This window comes from Arachis ipaensis, chromosome B07 (assembly GCF_000816755.2).
Source record: "Arachis ipaensis cultivar K30076 chromosome B07, Araip1.1, whole genome shotgun sequence".
NCBI classification, from domain to species: Eukaryota; Viridiplantae; Streptophyta; class Magnoliopsida; order Fabales; family Fabaceae; genus Arachis; species Arachis ipaensis.
In genome coordinates, this window is record NC_029791.2 from 9,428,411 (window position 1) to 9,437,364 (window position 8,954).

The window sequence follows — 8,954 nt, forward strand, 5'->3', positions numbered from 1 at the left end:
AATGTATTGATCGAATATCAGCTTCACAGTGTTTGGGAGATGTGGCCTGTGACGGACTTAAAATACCTACAGATAAGGCCAATGAAATCGCGACTTATTCTGATGGTGTCCACCTTTGGGGAAAAGTTATATACCCTGAGGAAATACTTTCCTAGTATTCGACAAAGTCCGTTAAAAGTTAGGTGCTGTTAAATTCACTTCTGGCTGCACTTTTATTTTCCCTTTTTGTATAATCTCATGTTTAAGGGTTTTTTAATTTTTTGTGGCTTACAGTGGTTCCTGGTTGCATACCCAGGAGAATACATGGTAGAATAGGACCTTTTCGGAATAGAGGTGATTCGGAGGAGCAAATGGTGGCCGATTTGGGTAATCGAGGCTTGCAATCCTACGATGACCATAGAGGTATTACTTAGTTCGGGTTATTTTGTTTGGGCTTAGTCCAAGACTGGTTAAACATAATAGGTTTAAAGAGAATGTAGCAGCCGCTGTTCTATAACAAGGAGAACCCTAACCCCAGTTCATCACACCTAGAAGCAGAAACGTCGACCCCTTCTAACGTATGTAACGGTCCGGGCTTTAAGGTAACTCCTCGCCCTTGTCGTCTGGTATTTCAGAAGTGTGAATTTGTGGGTTATTTATATTGTAATGCCGCTGTGTGTTGCTATGATTCATTGTTTGATTAATTGTAAGGTGGGGGTTATGAGTGGGGGAGAGATCTGGATTACCTCGGAACAAAGACACCGCGGGATAAGGAGGAAGAGTTCCGGTGCTTTGATGAGGGTGATTACCCTTGGGATGCGCACTGAAGAGGGAATTGTGTAGGTGGCGTACAGTAGAACTGGAAAAAAGGTATGTTGAACCACCAATATTTCTTCATATATGTTATTTTTGTTAACGAAGGAGTTGAAAGGTTGGTCCAATTCATGTATTTTTTTTAATTTTAGATACTTAATTTTATTTTAGGGTGTTGTTGTTCTGTAGGCGATGAGTGATGCAGACCCTAACCGATATTGTGTTGTTGGTGCTTTGTTGCTTCAATCAGATACGAGTCGAAAGCTTATTGTTGATGAATCCAGGTAAACTGACAAATTCCATACTATTCTGGGGACTATGTTATTTATAAGTTAGAGAATCAATTCTAAACCTAAATTTATGTAAATACCTTGCCTTTAAAATACTTATAATATATTTTCGCATGTATGAATTGCAATGAGTCACGTTGATGCTTGCATGTTGTGTAATTGAGAAGGCAACAGATTAGTTTGGAAAAAAAGTAAAGCTGAATATCCACACTTAATTAATGTAAGGGTAGTCTTGGGTGATGGAATGGAACATCAAAAGAGGGTTCTGTGTCGGGGGAATTGCATTATACAAGCAGTTTTTACGAATCATGATTTTTATTGTTGTCGGATTTTCTGTCCATGTTCATCGGCTGATTGATTGTTGATAGTCCTATCTAAATGCATTTTCTATTTTTGATTGCTTCTCCGGTACCCCCGCATTGTAATGATTCGCCTCTGCCCCGACAGAATCACGGAAGGAGCAATTTAACACGGAAGAGCAGCTCCAAAATTGTTTAGGCGGCTAGTGGTTCCCTCGTTCTGTACCTCTTCACGAATCGGTTAGTAATATAGTAACTTTTGTTGGGTATAAAGGTATCCTGGATTTTAATAAATTTTTCCGTTTCGAAACTCCAATTTATAGTTTGTTGACAAAAAAAGGCAAAATGATCTGTCAGATTTTGGTTAAATTGCATTAATTCCAGTTCAACTTAGTATGTGAATAAAAAGTCGTTAGAACAGAGAATACTAGTGTATTGTATAGTTTTCTGTGCCTGTTGTTAGTAAATAGTTGAGTACGTGCTGCTGTAAAGTCGGATAGTTTTAGAGGATTGTTGGAGAGGGTTGTCTGGTCCGATATCGGTGAAGGTATCAGCCAGGGAAGGAATAAAAGTAAAATGGAGTAAGAAAGAAGATGTTAGTATTTGGTTTAATGAATGTTGGTACGGAATTGTAAAGTTATTGGGTTTAGGGCATTGGTATTTTGTGATTTTTAAGTGTTATGGAGGATCTAAATTTAAGTTCCCGGTGATCCATTCGAGTGACTCGGAGCTTGAATATTCGAGTTTCACAAGTTTCCATGACGATGACCTCCTTGTGGGAAATAATTTTCCGAGTCATATAAGGGTGAGCATCATGGAAACTTCTGAAACTTGAGTATTCAATCTCCGAAGCACTCGAACAGATCACCACGAGATTAAATTTAGATTCACCGTAATACTTAAAAATCTCAAAATATTGATGCTTTAACCTGTATAGCTCGACAACTCCGTGCCAAGCTGCATTCAACCAAACACTATCATCTTCTTTCTTGATCCATTTTACTTTTATTCCATCCGTGGCTGAAAATTCCAACGATATTGGATTTGATAGTCCTTTCCAGTAATTCTTTTCGAAAAAATGACGGGAAAGATCCTACCCAGCAACACGGCTTAAACAAGATATTAACAATCGACACAGAAGATTAAATATTAACCAGATGGATGATGATGTTTGTTTTTTCTTTGTTGAGGGAATATTAAATTGAATTTTACTCGGGAAAAAACTGTTGCATACAATTTTTGAGTGAAATTTTTAGTACGAGTAATGTTAATTTCTTACCCCTATTGTTGACGAGGACATGGAGGAGGACGGGTGCAACAACAGGCAATCAATGCGTAAAGTTGGTGTTACAGGAAGCAGCAGAAGAATAAGAAGATTTACCATAGACGTTGCAAACAATATGTCCTTGTCCGCCTAAGAATGCTTATCATTCGATTGCTTAATTGGAGGGGAATTCCGAATCTAGCTATATCATCGACGTTTGATTCAAAGCAGCCTCTGAGCATGGTATCATTTTTTGATGCCGTATGTGCGGAGCTTGTTGTTGTGGTCATGCCGTTTTCTGGAACAACAACTGATAGGCAGGATGAGTTTTGGAGTAAAGCGTGTTCTGTTCAAACAGATAAATATCCCAGACCTCTGTGCTGAGGACAGTTACCCCCTCAGTTTGTAATTTTTGGTGGTGCTATGTGTTTGTAATTTACATCCTCGCACATTCTTCAGTAGCTCATCATTGTTGCCTTTGGGGTTGAATGACAAATCTCGGGTGAGTCCGATTGCTGGTTATTACAACATGACATACCCAATGAGAGAGTATCTGCAGAAGCACGCAATTCAGACACAGGATTACTTGGTCTAGTTGTTGCAAAGTTTTGGTCTGGTAGTGTTTGCATCGCTCGTAGGGAAAAGGCACGGTAGTAATTGTAAGATGACTTGTAATTTTTGTTGGTTTTTTTTTTACTTAATTATGAGCATCGGTGGTAGTATACATGTCATTGGTTTTCCATTTTCATGGACTTTTGAATTTCCGTTTATCCAGTTCATTCTGTCTGATGTAATGTAACAATCAATTTTACAGTTATGAGTATTAAGTTCGATTGTGAAAGTTTTTTAATTTCTAGTCTTGGGTGAAGTCTTGAGTGAATGTATTGGACATACTTTCCTGATAGGTGAGTGTTTTCAAGTGACTTAGTTACAATGTTAGGTTTTGTAAGTTCAACCGTCCTAGACTCAATGGTTTTTGATTAACGTTTGGATAATAAGTACTCTTATGTGTGACTCTGAAAATCATGGTCTGTTTTCTGGTGTACATTTTTGTATGCGCTTATTCTGAGAGGAAGTTGGTTTCATAGGGGGGTTTTGAATAAATTTGTAACCTCCTCCAATCAGGCTTGTTTACCTTACAATCCCAGACGGGACATGTGCATCAAATAATTTGCGTGGATGGTTAGTTGTTTATAACGTCTACGATTGACCTATGTTTAAGTCATTGTAGGAGCCGTTACGATTTATTTTAGCGGTTCTCCTTTATACATTTCTGGCATGTACGACGTAAGGACACCTCTTGAATCTTATGCTCGGTAAAGTCTATCATAGGGTCACCTTAAACAAGTAATTGGAAGTGATATTAATTTGAAACGAAGCTCATTGTTAATGTTTGTTACTATTTTATTAACTCATGTACGTTCCACCATAAACTACTCCCAGCCGTAGCTCTTTAATGGGATTAGAAAATTACCAACTACGGGTAATCAACCCAATAGAATCGATTTATTGTGTTGTCATACTTGTCGAAGTGAACGGAGTACCCGTGACATGCAACGTGCACAGTAGGTTAACATGTAACACAAGATCGACAAAAATGCATGCTGTATTGCTAGGTTACTGACTTCAAAACAAGGCTGCTATGTCGCTTATTGTAATTTTAACATCCTCCCGTGGGTACACTTGGTCACTGGAAGTCATATGAGGTTAACTCTTTCAGTTACGGTTTAGTCATGGTTTCGAAGCTGTGTGCGCATCCCTTTAAATTTCGTTCGTTAGTGGGGCTCCCCAGTTTTGGGTACCGAAATTCGGGGAAGAGATTAGGGTGGTAAAATTATTTTAACCCTAGCAACAGACGGCTTCATACATTGATCCTCGCAGTAGACATAATACAATAAACAAGGAAAAAAAAAAAGAAAACATCACGAAAACTAGAACACCATACACACAAACAACGAGGACCTGATGGATGTAGTTCATGGACGATACACGCATGGACGCCTAAAACCGGTGGTTGGCCAACTGTATTCGGAGGCGTTGTTGATGAGAGTGGTCCCTGAGGAAAGTATTAAGAAGAGTCCGAGTCGGAGTCTACCAAATCCGGGTTGTTACACCGGAGAGCGTACCTGTAGGAGGAGCGGAGCTCTCTGTAGCTGGACTTCACTGCCCTGATCTCCCATTGTAGTTCGTAATTTAGTGTCAGGGCCTCGTTCAGTAGGTCGTAGTTGTAATCATCAAGGTGCTTCCCGGATATCTCCAGAAAGACGCGGATAATCTTCGCTGCGGCATCTTCCCGAGCAAGGTGAGGGTCCGTGGAGAATCTGCCAACTGCAGACAAGGCACCGGTGCGCAGTCCCGGAGGGATCAACACGAAAAATCTGTGAACAATGCCCACAATAGTGAAGTCTCGTGTTTGGATTTGGTAATAAGGAGCGGGTCTAGACAGCTCCTTGCAAAGTTGTCTTAAGGCAGTTTGGCGGCTCCTCCAATCGGCGACCTTGCTCCAGTCACGATCTGGGATCATCTCGTCGGCTACGGGAACAAAAAGTTTATGTCAAGAGTGGTAACGGAGATGAACTAACGGGGATCCCCTCGTTAAGAGCTGTTCACCCAAAAGAATGAAACCAAGTGTACTTAAAATAGGTGAGATGGAATACTTGATCCCCTTCTCCGTGTGTTGCTTATGAGCCTGGCAACCTCGTCGGGGTTTTCGGAAGCCCACCGTTCTTGCCTCAAACGATCAGCAACGGAGATCGGATCTGGACCATCGCCGCGTGCTTCCGCGATTAGAGCGCGGATGTGCTCGACGGATGCCGCCTCTTCATAAGTGTCTTGAAAGGTGTTGCTGTTGGACATCTTTTCGTTTCTACTGCCACCGAAGAACTTGTCTACGCTTGTTATGAGTTCGACCAGGAGGATGGGTTTAGTGCCTTCACAAAGAGTATAGCCTAAACCTGTGTTGGGCTCCCCATATATAACCGACTTATCCATTGCTAAGGGTCTTCAGTTTCCTTGCTGATTCATTTATCTGTAAGATTGACTCCGTATGGCCCGGTATTCGTTTCTTTAAAAATATTTATAATTTATTAATTTATTTTGACGTTTATATGTTTTTCATGTTCAAGAAATGAATTTATTATAATTATTTTTACGGGAGTGATTTTTTTTAATTTGTTGTTATGTTTGAATTATTTTTTGTTATATTTACTTTCAATAATTTCTATAAAAAATACGAAAATTTTTTTTACTTTAAATAGTATTTTTTTGTATTTATTTTTATTATGATCTTTTTCAGGAAAATACTGTTTTTATAATTAATTTTTACTGCAATCTCGAGAAACTAACACCGTCATGAGTGGAACTCTGCTGGGGACAGTTTCAGGAAAAAAAAACAATTTACGAGAGAGAATATCATTCCGGTGTTGGTTTTTTAAGTGTTCGGGAAAAAACATGAAAAAACCATCCTCGAAAAAAAAAGTTACTAAAAATTATCTTCTGAAATAAAAATAACCAAGAAAGTAATGTCGGTGTTTTTGTTAAGAAATTATTCAGAACGACACTCATAACACAAAACTATATAAAACCATTTTAGGAAAAATAATTAGACAAAATTATGTTTTCATAACGAAATCAATAATAAAATAATAATCATAGATACAGTTTAAATTTTAGGTTTGTGTTATCTTTTTAAAATTATTTTGTACAATTCTAAAAATAAGGAAGCAAAAATATTTTGGAGGGAAATAATCATATATAAATAAATTAAGAAATTATTGTAAAGGACCGTTGGAAAGATTTAATTATTAAAAAGGACTTTTGATATTAAAATTATTAAGAAGTTCTAAATCTTTGTACAGTATTTAATAAGAAGTACGAATTTTTTTTATAAAAAGATAAATATATCTTTAATTATATTTTATTTATTTTTATAATTTTTATATTAACAATTTTAATTTTTTCCAATATTTTAGTAATTTTAATTATTTAGTTATTTATTTACCTTACTTTTTTTTTGATCTTTTGTCTTTTTCTCTCGTTGGGTAAAGATCATAAAAATAATTAATTAAAGAAAAAAAGGAAAATAATTAACAAAAACTACTAAAATAGTAAGAGAAAGAGAATTTATGAAGATAAAGGATATAATAAAGAAAGAAAAGTGTAATTAAAAATATATTTATCTCTTTATTAAAAGATTTGATTCTACTTCTGAACTAGTATGAAAAAATTTGGCCGTTCTTAATAATTTTAATATTAAAGGTCCTTTTTAAAATTTAAATCTTCCTAAAGGTCCTTTACAATAATTTTTCGTAAAAAAATTTCACATAGAACGTACTTTTGAATTTAGGTTAACATTTTTAATGCAGAAATGTTTAAGGTAGCAGACCTCTCCTGAAGTTGTTACTATGATCAATAACTATTATGATGTACTATCGTTGATCTTACTACTAATTACTTTGTAGCCAAATTACCAAATAACAGCAACGAAATAAATCAACCACCTCTTCGTCGCAATCTTCCTTTGTGAATCATCCGTCCATCTACTGAGAGTGTAGCATTAGTGTACCCGACGTGCTCCAATTCCTTGCAAGAACGAACAGCGGAGCACACCACACATGCCAAGTAGGCTCACTTCCAACAAACAGATGACAAGCAGAGTCAACCGAGATACACCGGAAAACACACATACTGTCAACCTGGCCACTGACAGAGGTCACAGCTAATAAACAGATGAAAAGCAGAGTAAACAGAGTTACCACATAAAACACATAGACTATGGAAATGGTGACTTAGGCCTAATCTGCATAGTATTTCCTATGTATTCACCCTCTCAACCAATACAAACCAAAGATAATAGCTCCACCCTTGGAAGGACAAAACACCTCGGAACGTGAGTTCCCATGGTGCAGTTAAATTCGGGACAGTTAGCTTTCGAAAAGAAATTTTCTATGCATCGGTCAGGTACGTTGAATCAAAATACTTTGTTATAGTATTCACAGCAACGTTGCTATGCCTTTTGAGTTAGTGGATAACTTATTCATGTGGCAACGGAAAGGGTGGTCCCAGCGTCCAAATTTTTGGCGTGCTCGAAGATATATTTAATTAATTCTGAAGTAAATTTGTATTTTACTTTAAAATAGGCAAAGATATTTTTTTTTACTTTTAGAAAATAGATTTTAAATTACGTAGTATTATATATAAAAGAGAAAAGAAACTTTTCTTCTGGATATTGATTCCACCTCAATCCAAATTTACAGTTTAAGAGAATCCTTGTTTCCACTCTGAACCATGAGCAACTAAACCTCCACTGCTAAGGTTAGGAGCTCTGTCTTTTGTATGGATTGATTCTATTGTTTTTTTTCTATTTTAACTCATTCATTGATTCATATAAATCAAGAATTGTTCTCGTTCATTTTCTTATGAAATTGGGTGGAACGGAAGTATGACCCTCTTTCTAATTGAGCTCTTGTATAACTTGGAAAAGCTCCTCACTTGAACAACATCTTCAAGACATATTCTCATGAATTTCTATTTATCTGGACTTAACGGGTTATGTGACATATAATGGTCTTATATTTGGGTAATTAGGATTTTCGCGGCATATAACTAGAATTGAACTTCACCTTCTAATGGGAATTAATTGGCATATAATCCTCTTAAATTCACTGCTTGCTTGTTTAATTTTCTGAATTTACTATTTAATGCAACTGAGACCGAAAAGCTCTTTTCTGTTTGTGTAATTAAGCAAATGACTTAACTATTATTGCTTAATCCATCAATCCTCGTGGGATCGACCCTCACTCACCTGATTTATTACTTGGTACGACCTGGCTCACTTCCCGGCTAGTTTGTGGGTGTGAACTCCGCACTGACAGTATAGGGATTGAAGTTTGAATGAGAGCAACTCAGTAACATACATGAAGTGTTGGATTGAAAATTGTTGTTCCTACTAGAGCAAGGAGAGAACACCCGGGTATGAAGTTTTATCTCCGATGAGTTTTTTGCGCGACATTTGTTTCAGGATGGACCGTACTTTCTACCAAAGAAGCATTTCACCAGAATAACTAAATCGGAGTCAAGTCAATTTGGTTCTCCGAAACCGGGCATAATGCCCAACGTTTATATGCTCTAGTAATGAGCATTCAACTCATTCACAGCAGAAAAGAAGAAAGAGGCCCGACTTGAGAAAAAAGACGAGAAAATGTGATGTTACTACTTATCATCGCCTTACGATAGCAATGTCTTGACCTACGGACCCCCATTGATGGGCTGTTCACGGGCACACAAAGCTCTCGTCGACTTCCTGGTTTC

The 8,954-nt window shown here is 37.2% G+C and overlaps 1 long non-coding RNA gene across 2 annotated transcripts; it reads left to right on the forward strand.

The window, feature by feature from the left end:
• LOC110264847 lies at window positions 440–1,020 on the forward strand. Of its 2 annotated transcripts, XR_002351107.1 has the most exons (3): window positions 440–581; window positions 705–849; window positions 982–1,020. It is a non-coding gene; the product is annotated as an uncharacterized LOC110264847 (long non-coding RNA). The 2 variants fall into 2 exon arrangements; XR_002351106.1 differs by having other exon boundaries at window positions 446–849.